Source organism: Emydura macquarii, unplaced genomic scaffold (genome assembly GCF_026122565.2).
Source record: "Emydura macquarii macquarii isolate MOO-44397 ecotype Brisbane River unplaced genomic scaffold, CSIRO-AGI_Emac_v2 contig_2422, whole genome shotgun sequence".
NCBI lineage: Eukaryota > Metazoa > Chordata > Testudines > Chelidae > Emydura > Emydura macquarii.
This window is the reverse complement of record NW_027132559.1, coordinates 39,441,898-39,469,357: the sequence shown is the minus strand read 5'-3', so window position 1 is coordinate 39,469,357 and position 27,460 is coordinate 39,441,898. Positions and strand designations below refer to the sequence as shown.

At 37.9% G+C, this 27,460-nt stretch overlaps 1 protein-coding gene across 3 annotated transcripts in view; it reads right to left on the bottom strand.

Moving 5' to 3' along the window:
• The window catches only part of PLXDC2 (plexin domain containing 2), a 350,669-nt gene that overhangs the window by 152,278 nt on the left and 170,931 nt on the right, over positions 1–27,460 (bottom strand). Inside the window, exon 1 of one of the 3 annotated variants that reach the window (XM_067562336.1) lies at positions 18,567–18,699. The exons of the other annotated variants lie outside the window; for them this stretch is intronic. The gene's annotated coding sequence lies outside the window, so the exon portion shown is untranslated. Of the gene's footprint in view, positions 1–18,566; positions 18,700–27,460 lie in introns of those variants that run through there. 3 annotated transcript variants of the gene reach the window in all.

Here is a 27,460-nt window from a genome sequence, read left to right as displayed (position 1 = left end):
CTTTGAAATACTAAGTTTATTGTCCCTTAAAACAACAGACTAGGCTAAATTGCAAGTAAACTAATAAGGAAAAAGTACAAACTTTAAATCTATTACAGAAGAAGTATTTTTTTTTAAAAATAAATACAATAGGAGGCAAGTATTTGCCTTGCATGTTTTAATCTTATCTTACAAATGAAACTTTAGTCATCCCCAAAACTCCAGTGTATAGCTGCTGTAAACACTTTACTGAAATCTCTGGGAAAACGAATGCTGACTTCCAAGTGAGTGATGGCCAGTAAATCCCCTGTGACAACTTCGACGCTTTAATAACAGCAACAAGCAGTACTACTTTCAGCTAATGGCTTTACAATGATGGAATTTTAATGTGTTTTCCTTTTATTGACCTGCTTTTTTATTATACTGTCCATTATTAATAATAAAAATTGTTCTTTGGTATGTGTCAGACTACTCTACTATTTCATCTTAAATTAGCATGAGATGATTTTTTTTATTGTACATGTTCCACTCAGTAAAGAGATCTAACCACTTAATAGAATCTGCTGTACCAAAGCAAGAATGTCCATCTCTCTGCTGCATGTTTATTAGAAGTATCAACTAGAGTTGTGTGAATAACTGATTTTTTGTTTTGCTGGAAGTTCCGAAAAACTTCTTCCAGTTGACCAGAACATGAGAGAGACAGAGAAAGAGAGAGTGGCATATAGGAAAAGTTGGAAACAATTTTGGGGGTCAAATTAAAAGTTTTGTTCAACAAATGAAACTTTTAATGTTTTGGGTATTTTTAATAAAAGTGAAGGAACGAAAGGCTAGATTCACAAAAAAAAAAAAAAAAAAAAAAACCCACACCACAAACAAACTCCAAAACAAGCAAACAAAACAAACAAACAAACACAAAGAGGAGGAGGAGTCCCTCATAACCTTTAGGGCACTCAGCTGGGCTGAAGGAGTTCCATGTCTGAATCAAACCTCTGGAGTAACAACTGAAACCCAGGTCTTCCTTGCCCAGCTGAGTGCCCTACCCAGCAGGCCAAAGAGTCATTCTCACTCTGTTTTTCTGGCTAACGACTATGTAAGTGTTTTATACAAAGTAGAACAGCTTCAAGAAGAGATTGATAAAATACCTTATAGCTGCTGCTTTGTGAATGGTGGCTAAACCACTTTGTGAATCTAGCCTGAAAAAAACAAAATGTTTCATTTTGGTAAAATAGATCATTTTGACATGTATGCCTGTCCAATGCTCCGTCCACTACCCTACTAGCCATTCTGCAACAACTAGTAGATTTCAAGATAATTGTATTTAAAAATAAATTATCCAGGGATAATTCTGGTATTGTTGGCAACATGGAACTTAGATTTAGAAGGGCCTCACAGGCAAGGATAAGAAGCTTGCATTCTCCAATGGAATGGAGAAGAAAGGGGCTCAAAGAGTGGGGGAATAACATGATCATAAAAATGGGCCAGAAAGACAATCTTAGCAGTCAAAGGAGGTGGGTCAAAGGCCATACAGGAGGAGCCTATGATATTGAAGACAAGAGATAAGGGCCTGGAGGAGAGTTTTGGAAACATGTACAGTGAGAAAAGACTGGGGCTTAGAAACATTGTGGAGAAAGAAATAGAAAGATTTGGAAATAGCCTAGAGAAACATTTGGAAAGGTTTTGAGAAATATTAGCATTCCAAGGAACACCCAAATTATGGGCTCAAGTGACTAGAACCTGGTGGGACTATCAATGGCTTTATGGAACTGCTTCCAGCATTTTCCCTTCTAGATTTTTCTCCTGAAGTTCTTCACATTTTTTTCCTTTTACAAAGGAACTTGAGTTGCGATCCAGAAACTTTGCAATCTGCACTTCTACTTGTGGATCTGCAATATCCATTGAAGCTGGATATCCATGCTTAGAACTGAAACTAAATATCTTTACAATTGTTGATAATTGCATGGCATCAACAGAAGAAAGCTTCCCAGATCCACTGGTTTCCCTGCTAATACGTATGACAGCTTGTAGGATACCTCTGGGGAGGTATACCTAATACCTTGTAGGAGGCCTAAAAGGAGGAGGATGAGAGGGATGGAAAACAAAGGTGCCTGAATGACAGCCAAAGACAAAACTTATCTAATATGTTTTTGTTTCTTTCTCTTTAATTGTTTTCCATTGTCACAAATTAATTGTTGTAATGGTCAGAAATAATTTAAATGAACAAGGGTTACCTCTATTTATAGTTGTGATAGGATTACACACTTCTTGCCTGAATTGCAGCAAGAAATAGCATGACATGATTACATACTTCTGTTTTCAGTTTTCTTCACCAAGCAAAATAACTAAGTCTTAATATCAAAATATATGTTAGACTTAAGAGTAAATTAAAACCATTACTATTTCAAATTTTCTATAGTCAAAAGATGGCCTACAGTATAATTGATCTACATGGAGGCCATTCCCAGCTGTCTAAATCTCTCATCCGGCATTTGGTCACAACTGGAGTTGTCATTGAAAGTAATGGGAGCTTTACCTGAGAAAAGACTGCAGGATCAGTCCCTAAATCATTTCAGAGGTTCCTCAACATTTGGAGTGGGGTGTGTAGAAATCACAGTGGATGCTCTTTCCACACAAAACTACTCATCCAAAGTGTACAGATTCGATAACTAACATGGTTTCATTTATCACAAACTGGTACAGCAGTCGATCCTTGATTTTTACATTTTCAAGGGCTTAATTACAGCTTATATTCTAGGGGACATAGCCAATTACTTCATTTTATCATCCAATTATCATTGTGTTATGTGGTGTTATGGTCCATTCAAACGCTATTTCATATATAATCGATGCATGCTAAATAGATTTAAGTTGTAGGTTTATAGAAGTATAAGATTGACACATATTAAGGAGTGATGACTGTGTATTAGGTATATAAGTAAAGCATGACTGGAACGCAAGGCCTACAGGCTGAGACCTGTAAGATTTTAGCTTAGTAAGACTAGACTATAGTTTTAAAAATGCTTGACATGAGTGGATGATTGAGGAATAACCCTATGACATATAAGGTCCTGCTTTGAGCAACTAGATGACTGTAAATGATTCTATGATTCTATGACAGTAAGGTCACAAGATTACTGTAAAAGATGTACCAATAGGTGATGTTATGGAACAGTAGATTACAACAGATCACAATGATTTGTCCAAGAGCACAAGACACCTGACTGTAACATCTTTGAATGTTTTGTTCTGACCGCAGGTTACTGTAGATGCATTTTGTGCATAGATGCTAATGAGAATAAGAGGAACTAAAAACAACCTATGAAAAACTGGGCACTCCAATATTCATGGGGTGTAGAAGTAAAGATAAGGAAAATAGAATTGAAACCCTTATGCATATGCAAATGGTTTTAGGTGTGGTCATAACAAGGTAAGAGAGTTCCCTGATTGGATAAAAGTGGGAAGACACCCCCTCCCCCCCAAAGATGACTCCCATGGGAAACCACAGCAGGAACCATCCCTCTATTGATGATCATCTATTGAGAAGTCCATTGGACCCTACACTATCTTTGAGGCTATGAGTATGACTACAGTTTTAGTCATTGCATGCATTTTTGAAGGATTGATATACGCATGGGTAATTGTAACTTTACGTATTGCTTTAATAAAGATTGTAGTACAGATAAGACTTTGTACTTGTGATTGTGTCTGTGATCACTATCATTGGACTTTGTGTGTTCCTAAAGTCGTCCAATTTGAGAAAAGCACCAGAAGTAATTTTCACTCTGTTGAGCTTGAAACTGTAGCAACAGGAGCTGAACCCATGGTAGTTTAATACAAAATTACTAAATTAAATTTAAATAAATAAAAATACTACAGGGACATATACTGACCAAAAGTTTTTCTTTACTTGGAAATGACAAATTATTAGCAGTCGTTACTGATGCACTTCACTCACAGATGTTGCACATGTAACTAGATTGTTTTATCCTGAAGGTATTTTATAGTTATCTTCTGGTCTACCCTATATGCCGAAGTGCATTAACCCTGAAAATCTCAGTGATGGATTTTAATAAGCAATTCCTAATATCCTTAAATGCTCCAGATTAGGAATAAAAGTAAACATAAGTAAAACCATACTATCAGAAAGATGGCATGCAAACCACCTAACCTAGTACTTTTTTTTCAAGTGGTTTGAGTAGAGTTATTACTGTTACAGCAAGATGATTCAAAAGAGGTAAAGTAAATTTAAAGCTTTTGACAACCAAGTCTAATTTATCATTCAGATGATGGAATGTTTTCACAGAAGCTAAAATGTAGGTTAAAGGCATCATAGAGACACAAGGAGGAGATCAATTCCAGAGGTAAACAGGGATACGGGATTACAAAAATAACTATTGCATATTTATCTTAAGCAAAGATAAATATGCTTAGCTTTAACTAAAGTTAATTTGCAGTTAAAGCTGTGCAAGGACTTTATTTATTGACAATTTCTAATAACTGATCAAAGACTATTCCATTTACTGTCTCTAGCAACCAAATGACTACATAAAAAAAACCCAATAAAACATAAGGCTGTAATATTAAGGCCAAATGACTGCTTTATACGAGTATTTTAAATGGTACCTTGAACCATGCTTAAAGAAGAATCTTTTAACATCTTGCAAATCAAACACTAATTATAGCCTTCAGCTCAACAACCATGTCAATGTGTATAGAATAACTGATGTATAAATAGCTATTAAGTTTTATGTATAAAAAGGCTCACGTACTGCTGTAATTCAGATACAATAACCACATGTATTTCTAAAGGGAAATGAAATTGTTTCAACAGGGATGATGTAAAGAAACCAGCATCTCTGCTGTTCTTTCAACAAAGGATCAAGATTCATTCTTAATATCCTTCTCACTGACAACATTCTGTGACTACACTGTTAAATGTCCTTTTATTGTAATTCCCATTTCTACTATTTGTAAATATTACAGTACGACTGGACTTGAGCAGTTGAAAAAGAAGGGAGTAGTTAGCCTAACTAAAGTTTTGGTAGAACTCTGACCCCCTTCCCCCTTTTTTGTGTGTGTGTGTTTGTGGTAAATTAGGGAATCCCGGTGTTTCTTCCATGCTCCTACATCACATAATTTGGTACTTACATTTCCTGTGAAAAAATCAACAGAAAGACTGCTAGTTTTAATACAGTGCCCAGCTACAGAATAAAAAATGTTTTATTTGTATCAACACGTATCTGTGCCTTATCATTTTAACTCACTGATTTATGGGTCTCTGTCAAAAGTATATCAGTTTTGTATTACATTCTATTAATAGAGTCTAGATTTATAGGAACATTGAAAAGTGCTATACTAGAATTGATGCTAGTGTTGTGTTCAGGCATTGTATTTTTAAAAATTTATTATTATTTATTTCCCTGGCTCTCTGAGATATGAGCATGTAATTCTGCAGACCTTGTAAAAATCAGTGATGGCAATATAAAAGCAATGTAGCTATTAAGGAATAGGAGCAAACTTTAAGAATATTTCAAATGCAGAAAAAGCTAGAAAGAAAATAAACAGCATGCAGAGAAAGATGCCAACTCTTGTTTCATCTAATTTGTTGTGAGAGCAAAAACATGGAAGCTTTCTAGCAAGTTGATATTTGAACACTATTTTTTGAGGTACCTTTTGTTTATCTAGAGCAGTAACCTTGTCCATAAATATGCTGTAGGAAGTAGCTTCTCCAGATTATTAGATACAGCTTTCACTGAAATGGTTTCCCCACTCTTTTTCAGTCTGGTTGGCGGGATTATTGCATCAACCTGGGGCTATATATGACAGGGATACTGGACAGAAATGCCCATCATATTTCTTCCCTGCCTCAGAAACAACTTATTTGTCACCACCGTTAATTATATTAATCATTAACAACTCCTCTTTGCTGGATTTGTCCTCTTCCTACTATGTGAAAACAAAAAACAAAAGACACTCAAAAATTAATTTCACACAGTTTTAACCAGGGATGTTGCATGGTGTCCTATACAATTCTAGTAGTCTGACTGGGTCTGATTTTTTTCAGAAGTGTTGAGCTCCTGTAATTCCCATTGCAGTGAATAAGTGCTATGTTCCATTGAAGATCATACTTGTTTTTTATTTGTCAAATTAAATAGCAGAAAACAAAGACCATACGGTGTGTGTGCAAATACCCAGAGTACAATCCAAATACCACAGAACCATTTTTCTACTCCAGATAAAACTTAATCTCCTTTCACAGATAAGATTTCCAATGTGTGACAGACAGTTAGGTGAGTTAGTTGGGAAAAGCACAGTCAATACCCAATTATTAAGCTTAGTCCATTTTAAGAAAAAATGTAGGAAAATATATCATCACCTGAATCAAACATAAAGCATAAGTAAAATAGATAGAGCAGGATAGACTAGTGATCGGTTATCAAGTTCTGGGGGTACAGGTAGGCTGTTTCAGTTATCATCAGGTCATTTGGCTATGTAGATCCTGTGCTATTCCCTCGTCATTTTCACTCTTTTATCCCTTATACACTTACATAGCTCATACATAACACACAAACCATCCATGTTCTTATATGCATTGATTACTCATTACCCTTATCCATATTTGGTATATTTCATGCTATATACATCCTGAATTTTTATAATCACAAACATACTTTTCCTGACTGGGTTATATTTTCTTAGCATGCCTTGCTTATGCATTCCTTCACTCATTATCTAGGTGGCTTACTTCATTGCTGTAGGCGTTTTCCTGTTTGTCTCAGATGTCACTATACTTGTGGGCTTGTCCTTATCGTCAACTGTTTGGGTGTGGTACAACGGTCTTAGGCACCTATACTGTCATCCATAGTAGCAAGTCTACTTATACAACTTCTGTTTAGTTATTATCTGTACATTACCTTCCAATCCTTTGATTATTTAAAAAGCTATTACAAACAACCATGCACGATGTGCACATCTGTGATATTTCAAAGTAATAACTACATAATGGTTCCAAAATGTATTCAAATTGCTTGTTAGGTCTCTGGCCAAAGAAGCAGGTGAAATGAGAAACTAGTTAACCTGTAAATTACCAACACACAGAACAGAAAAGTGACTTCCATTTGGATTTACAAGCACCATGACCTGGTTATAATATAATCATTTCTGACTTGGTAAGCAGAATCAGAGCAGGTGCAGATACAGAAATCTTTTCAGAATTCCTTAATTAGGAAACTTTCACTCAGTATTGATTCTTTGTTTAACTCTTTTTCTTTGATTATTTATGAATATTTATTAGTAGTAGTTTAGTTTAATTTTTTGAAGTAGTCTTGTCTTTTTAAAGGTGCCTGACTGACAACCATGGAGACCAGAATTGTCTATTTATCCTCAGGACAGATAATGCATGAGAAATATTGATGCTGCCATGCCAATTTACTTCATGTCTGAATTGAAGGAACCACCCTTCAGGAATGATAGGATAACTCTCCATATCCACCTAAGAAACTGATCCACAGACTACTGAAATCAATGGGAAACTTGAGATTATTTGCTCTTTCCTGACATTGGTGCCAATCGATGACAATGCAGGGGTGGTTTCTGTGATGTGGACACTTGTCCACAAGAAATTAGATTAGGCATATTAACTATACTTTTCTAACACAAAAGGTATTGAACCCAACATGAGATAATTATTTCAGACCTCATTAAGCTGGTTAAAGATGAATTAATCACTGGAGTGGAAGTTAGTGGTTCCTTAGGGGACCCGTGATCATGACCTGATTATATTCAATATAGGCAAGTGGAGGGTGGTCCCACCCAGAAATATGAATAGCTGGTGCTTCAGAAGGCCTAATTTTCTAAAACTGTGGAAAATTATAAGTGAAATTGGCCAGGAGGAAAAATTTAGCCAGAAAAATTTGAATGAAAACTGGGAGTTCTTTAAGAAGAGTTTCAGATGGTCAAAAAGCCACAATTCCATAATCAAAAAAGAGAACAGGTTTGGCTAAGAGCCAAACCTGGTTGAATGGCAAAGTGAAGGCAGCACTTAGATTAAAAAAGACAATATATAATGAATGGGGAAAAGGAGGAATAGATAGCAATCAATATAAATTAAAAGCTATAATATGCAGAGAATTGATAAGGAAAGCTACAGACATCAGGGAAAATTCCATGGCTTGCAGGGCTAAGGACAATGAAAGGTTATTTGTTTGTTTTAAGTATACTAAGAACAAAAGGATTTTAGCAATGGTATAAGTCTATTACTAGCTGGAAAATGAAAAATTGTTAATAAAGGTTCAGAACAGGCAGAAGTGTTCAATAAATAAATCTGTTCTGTATTTGAAAAGGAGAGGAGGATGTGCTTGTATCACATGAGGACAGTGAAGTACTTTCCACTCCATTATTAATCAAAGAGGACGTTGTACAACATTTAAGTAGGGGTAAATATTTTTAAATCAGTAGGCCTGGATAAACTGCAGTCAAGAGTCCTAAAAGAGCTGGCTGAGGGGATATCTGACCCACTGGTGATAATAATTAATACATTTTCAAATAATGGGAAAATTTCAGAGAACTGGAAGAGTGCTAATATTGTGCCAATATTAAAAAAGGGCAAGCAGAATGACCCAGGTAACTACAGGCTGATTAGCCTGATATCAATCCCAGGAAAAAGAATGGAAAAGCTGATACTGGATTCAATTGATAAAAAAATTAAAGGATAAGAATATAATTAATGATCATCAACATCTCGTTATGGAAAATAGGCCTTCTCAAACAAACATGCTGCAATTCTTTGAGGAGATTACAAATTAGGTTGATAAAGGTAACTGCACAGATGTAATATACTAAGACTTTTGTAAGGGATTTGAGTTAGAACCGCATGGTATTCTGATGGATTAAAAAAAGAGTTAACAGATTTCAAAAAGTAATTATCAATGGGGAATCAAACCGGGGCGTTTCCTGTTGGGTTCCCAACACTAGGCCCAATGCTATTCAAAATTTTCAGCAGTGATCTGAAAGAAAAAATAAAATCACTGCTAATACAATTTGCAAATGACACAAAGATTGGCAGAATGGTAAACAACGATGAGAAAAGGCAGTTGCATAGAGCAATTTGGATAAATGGTAAGCTGGATCCATTCAAAGAAAATGTGTTTTAATGCAGCCAAATGCAGAGTTAGATGTGTAGGAACAAGAAATGCAGGCCATAACTATAGAATTGGGGATTGTATCCTGAAAACAGTGACTCTGAAAAGGATTTAGGGGTCATAGTGGAGAACCAACTGATTATTAGCTCCCAGTGTGACATTAAGGCAAAAATAAAGCAAAAATTACTTTTCTGTAATTGAGGTTCTTCAAGATGGACTCTTTATATTCACACTCATGGAATGCTCCATCTGATGCAGCCTGAATGGTAGAACTCTAGCTAGCAGTAGCCGTTGGAGCACTCCTGTGCCTCCCTAGATCTTCCCCTCAGTGAATGACAAATATTTCAGGAAGAGAATATAAAAGGGAGTGTGGTGCTCCAGCTGCCTCAGTTCTTTCCCCCGGTGAACCCAAGCCCTTTGGTAAGTAAGACTCTGACTTGGGAAAGGCAGGCAGGGAATGTGAATATGAAGGATCCATCTTGAAGAATCTCAGTCACAGGCAAATAACCTTAATTTCTTCTTTGACTGTTCTCTACAGATTCCCACTCTTGGGACAGATTAAGCAGTACTATGAACCATAGAGTCCTAACTGAATAAAGTCTGGAGGACTTTGTTGCCAAATCTTGCATCAGCTCTAGGCTCTAAATCTAAGGAATAGTGTTTAGTAAAGTGAACAGAACTCCCTGTTACTGCTGTACGTATTTCTACTAGAGGTATATGTCTAAAAATAGCCATAGAGTCTGCCTTTGATCTAGTAGAACGTGTTCTATTTCCCTGGGGAACAGATAAACTCTTCAATTTATGTTTCGTTAACATAAATTCTAACCTAACTTGAAACTTGAAAGGGTTTATATAGAAATAGCTTTAGCCTTATTTCTCTCTTCAATAAACAATCTTGGATCCTGTCTAAATGGCTTAGTCCTGTCTAAATAAAAAGCTAAATATCTTCTAATATCTAATGCATGGAATTTAGCTTCCCCTTCCTCAGCATGAAGCTTGTAAAAATAAAAAACACTAGTAAAATTATAGACTGACTTATGTGAAAATCTAAGACCTCCTTTGGAGGAAATGTTGGGTGCATATGAAAAATTATTTTATCTTTATGAAAGGCAGTGAATAGTGGATCATCCATTAATGTATGTAATTCACTTATACACTTTGCAGAAGTGATCACTGTAAAAAAACAAACAAACTACTGTATTACAGATGAAACAAAGCACAACTTCCCACAGGTTCAAAAGAAAGTCTCATCAACTGCTAAAGCACTAAATTCAAATCCCAAGATGACACAGGGTATCTTACTGGAGGATAAAATTATTAATACCTTTTAAGAACATTTTGATTACATCGTTAGTGAAAATTGATTTACCACTTACAGGAGCACGGTATGCTGATATAGTTGAAAGGTGAACTTTCACAGAAGATAGTGAATGATATAATGATATAAGATATAATAAATACTCTCACATATAACTAATTGGTGCTGTGTATGAATCTATACTATACATAGAAATCCACAATAGCAATATTTTCCACTTATGACTATAACATTTTCGTGTGGACTCTTTCCTGAATGTAACAATACATTTTGCGCTTATAATGAACAACTTTTTTCTAACAATCCCAGAGTCCATTTCTCTATGTTGTTAGATGAAGCGACCGAAGATTCAGGTGTAGTTAAACCATCCCGTGCTGTTGCAACGACAAGTCCGATACTAATGGTAGAGGCTCTATTAGTCCTCTCAGGCAAATTAAGGCCAGGTATAATAGCTGTTGGCCCTATAGTTTTGCTTCCTCCCCCCGTGGAACCTCAGGATAAACATTTATAGAAATGGTCAGAAAAGCTCTTCTTTAAACAAAGGACAAAATGATCCCTCATATGGGTTATTCTCACACAGGGGCAGGGAAAGTTTTATGTTTGGACTTACAAGGCTTGTGCCTGCTTTTCTGCACAGGATGGGGCAGTTTTTCCCCCCCCCCCCCCCCCCCCCCCGTCATTACAGAAATGAAAGATACGTGAACGGCCTGTGCCTTTAGACAGCAAAGGGAGCAGTGAAAAAGTTTTCACTCTCTGGAATCTTTACTTAGGGCATGGGAAAAACTCCAAGGGTAGGAGAAGCAGGAGTAGGTTGCTCCACTGCCAGGATCTTTCTGTAGGCCTGGGGAAGAGGTGACAGTAGCTGGTAGAAATAGGAACAGGATGAATTTTCCCTTGAGTTCTCCATGGAGAGGTAGAAGACAGAGACAGGGACAAGTCCCCTTCCCTCAGACTTCTCTACAGGGAGCGAGAGGGAGAAAGACAGTGGCCCCATTTCAGTGCCTGGATTTGCTAAACTCTGTTTTAGTCTGCCCATGGAGCAATGTAGAGCTCTTACACTGTAAGCCATGAATCTGAAAATAAATTAACACTAAAAATCAATAAAAAATGTAGGGTTTTCTTCACACTTCGTGCATAGGAGAAGCGTGCAGAAATCTGTGAAAGATGTGGCTGAGAGGCAGATGGTAACTGACTAGTGTCTCCAAAAGCAAAAGCAGCATTGTTTATCTAAGCTTCTTTCATATATTTGCTCTAGAAACCATTTTGCTCTGTTTCACAAGACAGGATTCATATCTTCACTCGGGTTACCAAGCAAAAACTATTACAGGCCTGAGCTAATTCCCACTGGAATCAACAAAAGACTTTCCACCATCTTCAGTAAAGTTAGATCAGACTGCAAGTGCTGATCTTTTTTATATTAGTCATTTGAGCACAACTTAATGAGACATTAGCAGGAACCCTTCAAAAACTAAGTATTTTTAGTTCATTTTTTGGTAATTTTTACAATTGCAGTGACCTTTCTACAGCATCATCTTCACTTAGCAGAGGTGGAAAAGCCTAGTAGTCTCCGGCTTTTGCAGAGCCCATCAGTTATAATTCAGTGTTTATATATGTATAAAAACCATCACAATATCTGTTGTATAAATCAAAGCAGCAGAAATCTAATAAGAATAGCTGTTGTCATGTGATTTCCACCATTACCACCCACTCATGGAAGCAGAGGATGACTAGTCCTCACCATATCCTGGAGCAGCGGTTCTCAACTGCGAGTCCACAAGCCAGTTTCAGGGGGTCCGTGAAGCATGGCCAGCATTAAACTGGCTGGGGCCCACAGCAGAAAATTCAGAGCCCTGAGCCCCGGCGCCCCCTGATAGAAGCTCAGAGCCCCAGTGCTCCATGGGGCAGAAGTCCCAAGCCTCGCTGCCCTGTTGCTGAAGTCCAGAGCTCCGAGCCCCAGCACCCAACAGGGCAGAAGCCCCAACCCCCCCTGGCCTGGCAGCTGAAGCCTGGAGGCCCACCCCCAGGGGCTGAAACCCAGAGTTCAAGCCCCTCCCTTCCCCCGATCCCACTGAGTCCTGGAGTTTTTGTAGCATGTTGCGGGGACAGGAGCTCATAAAGAAAAAGGTCGAGAACCCGTCCTAGAGGACAGCTATGAAGAGTATTAGAAATCCTCAGGAGACAGAGGGCATCACCAGATGAGGCCTAGACAGGATTTACTGTTGATGCAACTGCATCAAGGGTTCCGCTTAAAAATACTACTCTGGTTGAATCCAAACCATGAAAGATGGATATGAATCTGGTATTTTCAATCCAAACTTCCTTGGTTTCATTTTTAGAAATGTTTGCATCCAAATTATAAAATCTCTGTTACCTAAGGACACTTTGGTAATTTACGTGAGCTGAGACGGTAGGGCTGTAAAACTCCTACCAGAGAAATTACAAATGGTAACCTTGTTGGCACTCCCACGAAAGAAATGTAGGACTGAATTACCTTCTCACTCTTAGAGCTAATATCTAAAGTTCAGAGTTGACCTATACCACTCACTGGATAATATAGAAGAATTCATACCACTGTTTGTACTGTCTTAACAGGACAACTTTTGTGGGAGTAGAGGATGGGGGGGGGAGAAGAGGAGGAGTAAAATGGGGAGGAAGATTCACATAAAACATACCATTTAAGTGGTTTACCAGAAAGAAAATTATTACCTTTTTGGTGGTTCTAACTTTGCTCATCCCCTCACATCAATCTTACCCTCTATATATTATGTGTGTATACAGAAGACTTTAGTTTCCACAGCTCTCAATCTAGCACTAAATTCACTTTAATTTTAAAGAACTGTTTGTGACATGGTTGATCAAGGAATAAAACTTTCAAGGCTCTTAAACTTCAAATATTAGAAAGCAAACTTCATAAATTCAAAAATGATTTCCAGCCAGAATAAAAGGCACAATTAAACTGCACCTAATGAGATAACTCCGTTTTCTTTAGACACCGTATTTGTAGAAATTGTACTGTCTGACTCTGATTGAAACAAAAGAATAAAGAAAATCTTAAGCAATCAAGGAAGTGGAGTTGGACATTAATAGGTTTTTCATCCTCTTACTTTAAAGTGAATTTCTAAGGTCTGGTTTTTAACAAATACATTATCATCAAAACACTGCTATAGGAACAGCAAACTCACAGACCAATTGTATTTGTAAATGAAGTAAAGGTATTGCTTGTATAAATCTGGAAAACATAAACACATATTACATGCAATTTGATGGCAAGAAATAAAAAGAACAAAACCTGTTAATTAAACCAACCTAATTTCCTTCTTTGACAGTGTTACTGGCCTAGTAGATGGGGGAAAGCAGTAGATGTGATATATCTTGATTACAGTAAGGCTTTTGAAACTGTCCAACATGACATTTTTATAAGCAAACTAGGGAAATGTAGTCAAGATGAAATTACATTAAAGTGGGTGCACAACTGGTTGAAAGATCGTACTCAGAGTAATTATCAATGGTTCCCTGTCAAACTGGGAGGACGTGTCTAGTGGGGTTCTGCAGGGGTGAGTCCCTGGTCTAGTACTATTCAATATTTTCATTAATAAGTTGGATAATACAGTGGACAATATGCTTATAAAATTTACGGATGACACCAAACTGGGAGGTGTTGCAAACACAGGATTAGAGATCAAAACAACCTTGAAAAATTAGAGAATTGGTCTGAATTCAACAAGATGAAAATTCAATAAAGACAAGTGTAAAATACTACACTTAGGAAGGAAAAATCAAATGCATAACTACAAAATGGGGAATAATTGGCTAGGAGGTAGTACTGCTGAAATGCATTTGGGGGTTATAATGGATCACAAGCTGAATGAGAGTCAACAATGTAATGCAGTTGCAAAAAAAAGCTAAAATCATTCTGGGGTGTATTAACAGGAGTGTCCTAAGTCAGACATGGGAGGTAACTGTCCCACTTCAAGTTGGCACTGGTGAGGCCTCATCTGGAGTACTGTGTCCAATTCTGGACACCACCATTTAGGAAAAATGTGGATAAATTGGAAAGAGTCCAGAGGAAAGCAACAAATATGATAAAAGGTTTAGAAAACCTGACCTATGAAGAAAGGCTAAAAAAACTGAGCATGTTAAGTCTTGAGAAATGAAGACTGAGGGGGGACCTGATAACAGTCTTCAAATATATAAAGGACTGTTATAAAGAGGATGGTGATCAGTTGTTCTCCATGTCCACTGAAGGTAGGACAAAATGTAATGTAATTAATCTGCAGCAAGGGAGATTTAAGTTAGATATTAGGAAAAACTTTCTAACAATAATGGTAGGTAAGATCTGAAATAGGCTCTCAAGAGAGGTTTTAGAATCCCCATCACTGGTGATTTTTAAGAACAAGTTGGACAAACACCAGTAAGGGACGGTCTAGGTTTACTTGGTTTTGCCTCAGCACAGAGGGATGGACTTGATGATGTCTCAAGGTCCCTTCCAGCTCTACATTTATATGATTCTACTCATTTCCTCCCATACCACCTCTCTTATAAAATGCATGGGGGGGGGGGGGAGGAGAGAGATGTAACTCTGCAAAATTTATCATAAAGAGAAACAAAATTACAGAAAATTCAATTAAGGAATGAATCTTCAACTCTGAATTAGACATGGACATTTACAGATGAGCAGCTTATACATCAGTTATGTTTTCCTCAACCTACATTTGCAGAACAAAATGGTAAAACTGGGAGGAAAAGCTGGCAAATTATATATAAGACAGGTCATATTTCAGGAAGAGTTGACATAGATATTGATAAAACATGGTTTTGGAAATTTCAAAATAGGAAATGAGCACAAATACAATAATGGCATTCTAGAATAATAGCAATTAAAATGTTTCCTTACTGCAAACAAATCCTTTGGGTATAGTCTTCATTTTCATTTCATAGTGAAAATAGCACTGTTATCAAGCAGTGTGGTCCAGCATTGGGTATCAGAGCGAGGAGTAACAAAACTTGGGTTCCTTTCCCAGCTCTACTATTAAGTCCTGTGACCTTAGGGAAGTTACTCAAAATCTCTGTGCCTCAGATACCCCTCCATGTGTAAAATGTGGGTAAAACTGTTTTGTAAAAAACACTTTCAAGTGTGTGGATGAAAAGCACTGCATTTTATTATCTAGACAAAAAGAGCAATAAGACGAAAAAAATTAAAAAATGACTATTAACATGTAACTTCACCATCAGCAGCACTGCAGTTGCTTATGGATCCTTTCCATCACCACACCCACCACACCATGGACTTGCTGGAAGAAGATCACACGTATGCTTGGTGGTACTGGGGCCAGAAAAGAGCATGTGTACTGCATTGCAGATTTAGCCTCTGATTTATGCATATTTTCAATATTTTAAAATGAGACCCAGGAAGAAATCCATACCATTGTGAGGATTGTCTGGAACATGTCCAAACACCATTAAGAAAAGGAGGCTGTGTGGGAGAGACTGTGTGTGTCTGTGTATGCATTCAAATCCGTGCTGGCATGGGTTCATAGTGGACAACTAGACAGGAAGAAAGTTGGATAGTCCTACCAAGAGCTGCAGTACAGCTTCTTCATGAAATGATGCTTTAGCAAGCAGGAAAGGCTGCGAGCATAGAACTCCCTTTAATTGTACTCAAAGCATAAAAGTACAGTAGACCCTCAGAGTCATGAACACCAGAGTTACAAACTGTCAAATCAACCACACACCTCATTTGGAATCAGAAGTACGCAATCAGACAGCAGCAGAGACCTCACCTAAAGAGCTATTCTCACTCTCTCTTTCTCTGGCCCCATGACAATTCATTGTCATTCATAGTGGCAATTCAGAGTAATTCTTGACAATGAATCAAAAAAAATATGTTTCATTCAACTTGGGTTTTTAGCCCAGTGGTTAGGGCATTCACCTGGGATGTGGGAAACCCTGGTCCAATTGTCTCCTCTACTTAAATTCAAAATTTCTAGTTTATAAAAATGGTTTAAAAAAAGAAATTATAATTTTTATATCAAATTTCATCTAAACCAATTTTTTCCCCTCAATTTTTTTGGAACTGCCAGCAAACCAAAGTTAGTTATTTACTCTGCTCTATTGCTATGTAGGATGCTCTGAACAAGCACTGTCATTAACACTATTCATTTGGTAGTTCACTAAATGAGCAGTTTCTATAGGATTAATTTTCCACACTGGATACCAAAAATTAAATCTTGAACCAAAAGTCACAGAACCTGATTTGGGAATTGAAATCCAAACCTTTATGAAGTTTGCTAGCAGTTCAAATTTGAGGTTCAGGCTCATCTCTAATTTTAATATAAAAATATATATTTAAAAATCAGTTTGCTGTACTAGATGGTAAATATTCAGAATACATGTTTAATCTTAACTGCAACTGCTTTCATGTTTTACCTGTAATAGGAAGAAACCACTGGAGCTGCTTTTGGCTGCCTTAAAAATATAGATAAGAGAATACAGAATCATTCGGTTTGAAAGGTAGTTTTAATGAGTCTTATACTCTGTTCCTCTGTATCATGGAATTGATTTAATTATCCACCCATAACAGGTCTTCTCTAGCACTGAATACCACTTGTCAGAATCATTCTGCAGGCTCCCTTATCTGCTTTTTTATTGCCTAGCTGTAGTTAGAGTTACAAAGCTTTTTCTAAACATTAAACTAAGTTTTCCTTGAAGTAGCCCAAGTCACATTACTTCTTTTTCTATCCTTGTTGATAAATGATTATAAATTGTCCAAACTTCCTTATAATATCCCTTTGCATTTCTGAGGACAGTGCTCTCCTACAACTCAAAATCCTGCTTCCTTTTGGAATTGAACCTATGCAAGTTCTCATGCACGCCCCTTAGTTCTCATTTTCCAAACCCATTATTATTTGTCAATATCTTTTCAAAATATGGTAGCCAAAAGCAGATTGCAATACTCCAAATGAGATGTAACCAGCCTGCATATGGAGAAATTGTTTTGGCTGTTCCCTTGTATTAGCCTATTAGAAAAGTCTGGGCTTTAAAAAAATTGCTTAAAATCTGAACTTTAGAGAATTAAAGCTGAAGTTCACTAGCCATAATGCGGAAGATTTTTTCAATGAATACATAATGAACATCTTTAATTTTGGGGGCTGAATCCTGAATGAGGTTGTTTACCATCCCAATGAGTTTTAAAATGATCATGTTTTAATATTCATGTAGGAAAGTACATTTTTGTTTATGTACTATGCCTATCATAGTCTTTAAGTGTATGTATGCATACACCTAAAACAAACTTCTACAAAATACTGTCTCCATGTCAACTCAAGGAATTAACAGCATCTCCCACAAAAAATACCTCAAAGTTATCCCAAGCTACCTCCTGTGGGAAAAGCCTGTGAGAGTACTGTGTATAGTCTTAAAGTTTGGTGGGAAGGGGACAATCAGCAAACTTGTTTTTTCCTGCCAATAGGAGAGTGAATTGTAGGGATAAGGGCACCTCACTGAGTGCACTCTGACTACCATCCCACAGATTTACATCTGGAGATTGTTAGCTCAAGTACCTCAAACGCTGACATAGAACAAGGGGAAAGAAAGCCAGGAACTCAACCATATAAATGTGTGGTTTTATAGATCATGTCGCAGGGCATGTATACCTTGTCTCTCGTAGGGGTGGGGTATGGGCCCCATGGCCTCGCAGCTAAGTCTGTCTGGCTGCCCTCTGCCTCAGGGCAGAGTGCCAGAGGCAATAGCTGCCTTCCAGTTCAGGGCTGGAAGGCATAGCTGCCAGAGCCAGTGGACAGCCTCTGCCTTTGGGGCAGCGTGGTCTAAGGGTCAGGGTCACTAGTGCGAGCCTGGTCTTCAGGGTAGTGTAGCCTAATGGCTAGAGTTAATAGTGTGACCCAGGTCCTCAGGGTAGTATGGCCTAATGGCCAGAGTGGAAGGGGCCAGAGTGGGTGGTGGCTGGGGTAGGGGGACCCGGCCCCTCTCTGCTCTACCAGGTCCCAGCCCTACCGGGTCCCATCCCAGGGCCCTGTCAGTGACCCGTGAATGCCACTGTGTCAGCAGGGATCCGGCTGAAACACATTGCTTCTTCATGGGCCAATAGGTAGCCCTCCCCCTAGGCCACTTCCTACCCTGATTCCTGAAGCCTCCACCTGGCATTTTCAGGGTCTCTAGCTCCTTTGGTGGGCATAGCAGCCTGTGAATCCAGCTTCCATGGGACAACTGTGGGCTCCTCTGGTTCCCTGGCTGGAGCCTCTATCACACATCCTTGGCTTCTCAGCATTCCCCCCAGAGTGAGCTGGGCTGCTCTCCTTTATACTGAAGCAGCAGTTGGAGCATGCCCAGTAGAAGCAAGGGGGCGTGGCTTCTGCTGCCTGGACTATTGCCCATTTGTCTCCAGTGTGGGGCAAGTACACCCTATCAGAATCAGTACTAACACCTTGAATTTTAACTAGGTTTTTATACTGCAGTCTCTTATCTGAGTGCCTCACAGCTCCCATAATTCAGGGTCACACTCACTGACAGACGAACTGGAGGTGAAAGGCTCCATAAACCTATTATTAATCCAACAAGTCATTCACTCCTTCAGGCAATGCAAAGAATCAACTTGGTGCCACTACTTTTTTTTTTTAAAAGTCATATGCAGTCAGGAGGAGAAGGAAGCTTGCCTCTGGGAGACGGCTACACTATTGTCATCTTATTTAGGGTTCGGTCCAGCGATCCCTCCAGGTTGCTTAGATTATTTTATCCTGAGAAACTTGTTTGGAAAGAGTGAAAGGCAATGCCCAAACTCCCTTATGCTTAGGAGGGAGGGACAGATTGTATGTATAGACTTTAATTTTACACCAAGCCACTCAAGAATGAATACAATAAAGAACAAGCATTAAAGAGCTTTGTTTCTAAATTATTGATGCAGGAATCTAAAAAGCAAAATATTCTCAGCATATACATTTGTCAACTTTGAATGTAGCCTTCTCAGATCAAAGCAAGATAATGGACACTCTCATAATAAAATTACCATGCAAATATCTGGCTAAGATTCTATTTTGGTATAATTTTCACATATTACATACTCCAAAATTACTCAAGATATTAAGTCCATCCAAAGCAGACTGTGAAAAGTTACAAAGGGATCTCACAAAACTGGGTGACTGGACAACACAATGGCAGATTAAATTCTTTGTTGATAAATGCAAAGTAATGCACATTGAAAAACATAATCCAAACTATACAAACAAAATGATGGGGTCTAAATTAGCTGTTACCACTCAAGAAAGAGATCTTGGAGTCATTGTGGATAGTTCTCTGAAAACATCTGCTCAATGTGCAGCAGCAGTCAAAAAAACTAAACAGAATGTTAGAAATTATAAGGAAAGGGATAGATAATAAGAAAGAAAATATCATAATGCACTACATAAATGCCACTACATGGTACACTCACATGTTGAATACTGCATGCAGTTCTGGTCACTCAATCTCAAATAAAGATATATTAGAACTGGAAAAGACACAGAAAAGGGCAACAAAAATGATTAAGGGCATGGTACAGCTTCTATATGAGGAGAGATTAAAAAGACTGGACTTTTCAGCTTGGAAAAAAGACAAATAAGAGGGGATATGATAGAGGTCTATAAAATCCTGACTAGTTATTTATTCCTCCACATAACACAAGAACCTTGAGGCATCCAATGAAATTAATAGGCAGCAAGTTTAAAACAAACAAAAGAAAGTATTTTTTCATACAATGTGCAGTCAACCTGTAGACCTTATTGCCAGGAGATGTTATGAAGGCCACAAGTATAATGGGGTTCAAAAAAGAACTAGATAAATTCATGGAGGATAGGTCTATCAGTGGCTATTAGCCAAGATGGGCAGGGATGCAACACCATGCTCTGAGTGTCCGTGGCCTGTTTGCCAGAAGCTAGGAGTGGACGGATCACTAGGGGACGGATCACTCAGTGATTGCCTGTTCTGTTCATTCCCTCTGAAGCATCTAGCATTGGCTGATGTCTGAATACAGGATACTGGGCTAGGTGGACCATTGGTCTGACTCAGCATGGCCGTTCTTATGTTATGTTCTTATGTTTTTTTCCCTGGGTTTTAAATTTGTACCAGTGAATGCTATAATGTCTTACTGACAAGCAGATGGTGTCAAGATGGTGACAAGCCTATATTATGAACTGGAACTATGTACAGAAATGAGGTAACAAACTTTCTACTATTCCACATAGCTGCAGCCTGCAACTGCCCTGTCCTGGGCTTTTTTTTTTCCTGCCCCAGCAAAAAGTGTCTCCCTGGAAACCAAAGACTGCCTCTAGACCATACAGGAAGTGTGGCATCTCTACATGGCCTGGAAGACTTGCTCTACAGCATATTTTCTGTTTTTTAGATCCTTTTCTAAATTTTTTTACTAAAATTACATTTTATTAAATTAAACTAAAAAACTATTAAAAAAACAATTACTGATTTCAACAACCCTTCAGGTTTCTTTAACACAACATTAACATGTCTTGATCAGTCTCTTAGGGTGTTTCAGTAACCTCCTTGATCTGCTGTACTGAAATCCCAGCAAGTCCATGTCTGTAACAGGCTGTTCAATCTCATGGTCAAAAATAGGGTCAGCTTGTGAATTGCCTTCACATTGTACGTCTGCTCTCACTTCATTTTTCTCAGCCAAGTTGTCAGGTATCTTGAGCAGATGCTTACAGTTCATTCTTCGGATTTTGCCTCTGTCTGTGATCACTGAATATGAATGAAGTGACTCCTCTTTGATAACTGTAACTTTGACAGGCCAGTGTCATCTTGCTAAATTCTCACTTAGTCTGTTTTCTAACTGAGGAAGAAGTCTTGCTCCCTTACTATGACGTTCTGTCAGACTGCACTTTCCCAATCCTTTCTTCACTAACAGAAATTACTTGGTCATCCTTTGTCCCATATCTGGTAATCAAGTATTTATATGTAAGTTGTAGAAGAGTTCAGCATTTAACTTTTCATATTGTAGCAGCTTAGCTCTATATTTGAGTACTGTTAAAATATGCATCCTCTCTTGCATCTATTGCTTTTTTTAGAAGGTTCTTTATGATATATATTCCACATTCAGCTAATCCTCTAGTGAGGATACCTAGCACTAGATGTTTCATGATGAAAATTGTACATTTTAGCAAAGTCCAGGAATTCCTTATTCCTGAACTGTAGTCTGTCAGTTATTATTATTCTTGGAGTTACACTATGTTCAATATATATATTTTATGTGTCTGACAACTGTTGCTGCTGTGGTATCTTCAAGGGTGTCTACTTCTGGGAAATAAAGTTGTCCATTATAACAAGGTGCTATCTTCCCAGTCTGAACATGTCAAGTCCGTGGAATTGCAAGCTATTTGTGCGGTATCCCTGGGTCTATTACAGGAATGAGTGGGTGAGTTTCTGTGGTCTGTGTTGTGCAGGTGGTCAGACTAGATGATCACGATGGTTCCGTCTGGCCTTAGAGTCTATTTTCAAAATCAGGGATAATGTCCTTGGTGATGCTGCTCTACCTCCCTTTTTCGTATTGCAATCAGGGTTTGCAATGAGTTTCTGCTTTGAAGCTATGACTATGGAGAAAGTCGTGAAATCTTGTACATCCATACATGAGACCTAATGTCCTTTTCAATTTGTGTGTACATCGTCTGTTTCAGCCCCAGATGCATGCAAGACTAACAACCAATAAGTTCCGTGACACTTTAATAGCACTGCTCCCAGCATTCCCTTCAAGGCATCTGTAAAGAGTTTGATGTCTTTTAATGGGTCAAAAAATTGCAGCACTAGAGCTGATGTCAGAATGTTCTTTAAATCACTAAATTATTTTGTGCTCTGGGATTCATGCCTATTCAGTGACCTGGTGGAGATGTCTTAGGTGAGTTGTATGCGCTATATAGTTAGGTATGAACTTGCTGACAGAATTCAACATGCCTAGCAGCCTTTGAATTCCCTTGTTATCTTCAGGTCTCAGAATGTTCAGTATTGCCTGAATCTTTGGTTCATCAGGCAAAATTCCCTTTTGTGGTCAGTCTCTCCCCCACAGATGTTATTTCCATTGCTCGAAATTGACATTTGGCCTTATTCACAATTTCCAGTACTCTGTCGTCAATCATTCCTGATGTTTAGTGGCACTGCTCGCTTATTGTATGGCGAAATACTTCTGGAGACTAACATATTCTGAAAGGCAGTCTTAGGGAGCAGTATATTCCAAATGGTGTATTAAAAGTGCAGATCTTGGCGCTCAAAGGGCTCTGCCAAAATCCTGCTGATGCATCTAATTTTCTAAAGAATCTGGTTCCTGTCATTTCAGACTTTACTTCTTGTGGAAAAGTGAAAGTGTTCTCTTTTTATGTTTTTGTTCCACTCCTTAAAGTCCACACACAGCTGTAATCCCCATTTTTTTCTTTACAATTACTGAGGGCTTGCCTTCACATACAGCACTTTAGTAAAAACGTTACTATGCCGATGGGAGAAACTCTCCCATCAGCATAGTTAATCCACCTCCCCAAGAGGCGGAAGCTATGTTGACGGGAGAAGCTCTCCTGTCACCATAGCACTGTCTACATGGGAGGTAACATCGGTATAACTATGTCACTCAAGGGTGAGAAATATCCACACACCTGAGCAACATAGCTATACTGATATAGGTCTGTAGTGTAGACCTGGTCTAAGGAGTGAACCCAATCTGTTGACTCTTCTTTGTTCTAAATGATACCATTTGCTGTCATGTTTTGCAGCTCTTCTTCTAGCCTGTTTTTTAAGGCTTGTGGAACTTTTTGTGTAGCATGTGCCATAGGTTCTGCATCTTCTTTTAACTGTATCTTTATGTTACTGGGAGGCACCCACTTCTGATGAATACAGGATGCTATTAATACTTTCATATCTGGTTCTATGTTGTTTGTCGGTCTCTCTGTGGCATACATCCTCTTAACACAACCAAGCACCTCACATGTGCGTAGGACGAAGCCTGGTTCCTTGCCTCTGTACCACCACAAACACGTGTTTTGTCATTCTCCCTTTGAATTTGAATGTCAGTGTGCACTCTTCCAACACTGGAATTGTTCCTCCATTGTAGTCTTTCACCGTACTTATATGTACTCCTTATAAATCTCTATTTCAGTTTCTATTACATTTACTTGTGCCCCAGTATCTGTCTTGTATGCCACATACGTGCCATTTGTGCACTTTTTAATCAGCCAATCTTTTGAGTTTCCAGCTTCTTCTGGTATTGTGCTAAAGAAAAGCTTTTCCTCTTAATGTGAGGAATCCATTTTTGCAATTTATACATGCATTTCCTGCATTCTCTGCACATTTTAACACAATATTTGAGCTTATTTCAGTTTCTATATATTTGCCTGAATCCCAGGCAATTCCTATACTCATGTTAGTTGCCACATCACTGGCATTGCTTCCTTCTTTCCATTTTTCTGTCCTTCGCCAATTTAATTTCTGTGAACTTTCCTCATGCTGGTTTATAGTACTCTGTCATGTGCCCTTTGCCTTCCTCTAGGCTTTTTATTTGTGATTTTGCTTGTTCTGCTACTTCGCATACATGCATTTCCATTTCTAATGTCAGACCAATCTCCTTTATATACTTCATATGCTTTTTTTATTGTTACATCCAGGATAATCTGATCTTTAATTAAAGTCTTAACATTCCATAATCACAGGATTGAATTTTAATTTTTAAGTCTGGTTTAATTTTTAAGTTGGTGTTTCTTAGCCATTCAATGGGTAGTAAGGGAAAACCACAAGTCCCATGTATATTAGTAGCAAATATACAAATTAGGCACCCATAGATCTATATGAAATCTCAACATCAATTGTATGTCACAAATTAGAAAATACAGTTTCCGGTAGGAGTGTGGCATAACAAACATCAGCCCTAGTGTTAACTGGACCGTCTCTTACACAGAAAAGTGTGAAATGTTGCTCTGGTATTGAAAATTGAATATTAGAAGAAAATAATTAGAAAAGATAGTTTACTATTGTTTTAAAGGAAAATGCTACATAGGCATCAGCAAGTATTAGAAAACTTTGTGTAACCGGCCTTTAATGTTCACCAATGCTTTAAAAACAGCTAATGTCGTTGGACAATTACAACAAATATACAGACTAAGAATGCAATCACAGAAACTCAGCAGGGTTGGGCCTGGTTGGTATTTGTATGAGAATCCTTTGAAAGAAAAAAGTTCAACAGGAAATGGCACTGGTAAATCTGTTCCTTGTCAATCTGAGTCCAATGCACCAATGTATCAATGAGAAAACACTTTGCCATTTTCAACATCAAACATAAAACCATTCATGGTAATTTAAATATCCCCTGGCACTTCTCATGAGAGGAATAAAGTTAACCAAGGCATCATGGCCTAATTCTAATTAGGATAAGCAGTGTGTTGTTCTCCACATTAATTTAAGACGAGTATTAAATAAATGTTATTTTAACTTTTAACTTTACAGCCACTTACCAGCCTACAAAACAGAGCTGCTTCCCACATGCCAGGCAGCTCTCTGTTCTGATTAGCTTTCAGAACCCTGCAACCCTATGTGAAAGGTAACCCACTGGATTTTCTAGTCACACTTAACTTTACATAACAACAGCTATTCCACATAACTATGATCTGTGAATATCAACATTTCACCTGGGTTATTTAAATTGGAAAAGACCATTCGCTTTTCCTTACCAAAAACTGTTGCTGGTGTAGAATGGTTGACACTGGAGAGATGCATTTCTGTGGCAGATGAGTGAACCCTACATGTACAGTCTTGCCACAAAGTAGGCTCTCCCTTCTCAATATACATATAAAACAAAGGAAACCACAAAGTGTAAAATAAACCTCTACATCTTACCTTGTGTGGGGTACAACAAACGGTTCAACAAACAAATATATACACTCTTCCCTTCCCTAGGATATAACAACAGTTCAGTTCAACATTTTAAAATAAAAGTACTCCTCTTTCTTGATTTCAAGGACAGCAACACCCATGTCTTCCCAGCCTGCCCCTGCCTGTTTCCTTCTCCTTTTAGTCAGAACTTGGGACTCCACACCCTTTAACCTTTCTCTGTCTGTAGAGCCAACGGAGAAACAGAGAGCATGCCCAATGGATCTGAGGCCCAGCCACCCCAGGGAGTGCACCGGAATTGGATGGAAGGTACAGTCTGTCATAAATCTAAAGCAGTATGAAAAGTATTACAATGGTAGTAGTAGTACTTTCCAGTTGAGGACTTTTTTTTAGGACAGCACACAGAACTCTGCCATCACAATTACCCAAGTGTGCTGAATGTCTTCAATTGTTAATATAAAGTTTCATGGATTTATCAGGGCTCACAGTGGAAACTGTAAAGCCATCAGTTGTAAGAACATGAACTGTTGACATTAAGGTTGATACAGGCTGGAACATGCATTAGATAAAGTACTAGCTTCTTACTGGTGGGGATGAAGTCTAATCCGAGGCTTTCAAAGAAAGGCTTGCTATATTCAACCCATTCAGCAGCAGTCCATATCAAAGTGATGCTATTTAATTTAGCCCAGTGGCAATATGATATTCATAAAGCAGAATATTGTGCTGTATGTAGCAGAATTTTAATTTTTGGTTTAGGCCATGTGCATACAGGGTGATGACAGTGACCCTTTAATTATTCAACTAAACTATAAGACTGTGCAAAGCGCACAGCTAACATCCGGAATTTCAAAATTACTTCTCAGATCTTTCAAGAGAGAAAGACTTTGCTAACTAAACTGGTTAGGCTGCTGTCGTGAGTGCTCCTATTCCTTAGAACATTTTTCTTTGCTAAAAATCGCTGTAGTTACCAAATCCAAATGGGTATTTTTTGATTCATCAGTATACACCACTAACAACCAGAATCCAGATAGGAAAACCAAAGAAAAAATTCTGTGACGTAAGCGATTTAATAAGACTATTCTTGCAACCAGGGACTCCCAAGGACATGTTTATGGAAACATTTCCTTATTTGATATGATAGTAGTATTCCACAAAACATACCTTGAGGCCAGCTAATGTAAGTATCACAATAGTAAGACACACTAGTTAATCTAGACACTTAATAAAGCACTTGCTAGTTAGACAGGCATTCCAAAGGCACTCAATATGCATAATATCAAACACTGTGCATTAAAAAAACTCTATATTGTTACTCTTTTTCACAGAGCTCTCAGAGTCTTCAGAAATTACTCTGACAAAGTGAATATCCTTCTTTCTGATGAGTTTGAAAAAATCACTGAAAGCCTTTAGGCTACTCTAGCTTATTCCAATGGATTGCCCTAATACCCAGTAGACCCTGGATTGTAGGTGTGCACAAGTGCCTCCCAAACTACACTGTGCACTTTTTGGCCTCAGACAATCAGGCCAGTATATTTAAAGTAGACTATTACAAAATATACATTCCCTTAACTTAAATATTCTTTAAAAGATATTCATAGAAAGCGACTATTTCTGACCATATTTTAAATGACACCTTGGCTTCTCTGTGTAATTTCTCATGTTATGCTGACTTTACCAAATCGTTCTATTTTGTATCACTTCGCTTTTAAAATTGTATTTGTTTTTTATCTTTTTTGCTCTGATAAAAGACAGAGCACCAGAGTTTAATTCTTAGGAGTTCTATCTGCAATTTCAAGCAAATTAATTAAGATATAGAAGAAGGATCTAGAGAGAAGACAAAACACAATGAAGAAGTTGTTTTGCACAAAGAATTTTAAAATGCTGATAGTTCCCAAGAAAAATGTTATTTGATTTTGCAGTCTTTTTAGCTCTTCAGATCCTGTAATCATATATATATAGTGGAACCTGTAATATATATGGAGGCAGACACATACATGCATGCCCTTTTAAGCTTTTTAACAAGGTAGAAGATGAAGAGGAGAGAGGGGAAAAATAACTAATTAATTGTGTCTTTCATACTGTAACTGACAAATATGGCAAGCGCAGATGGCTACAATCATTGTAATTTATCAGGCAAAATAGTCAAAGAATGTATGTGTTTGTC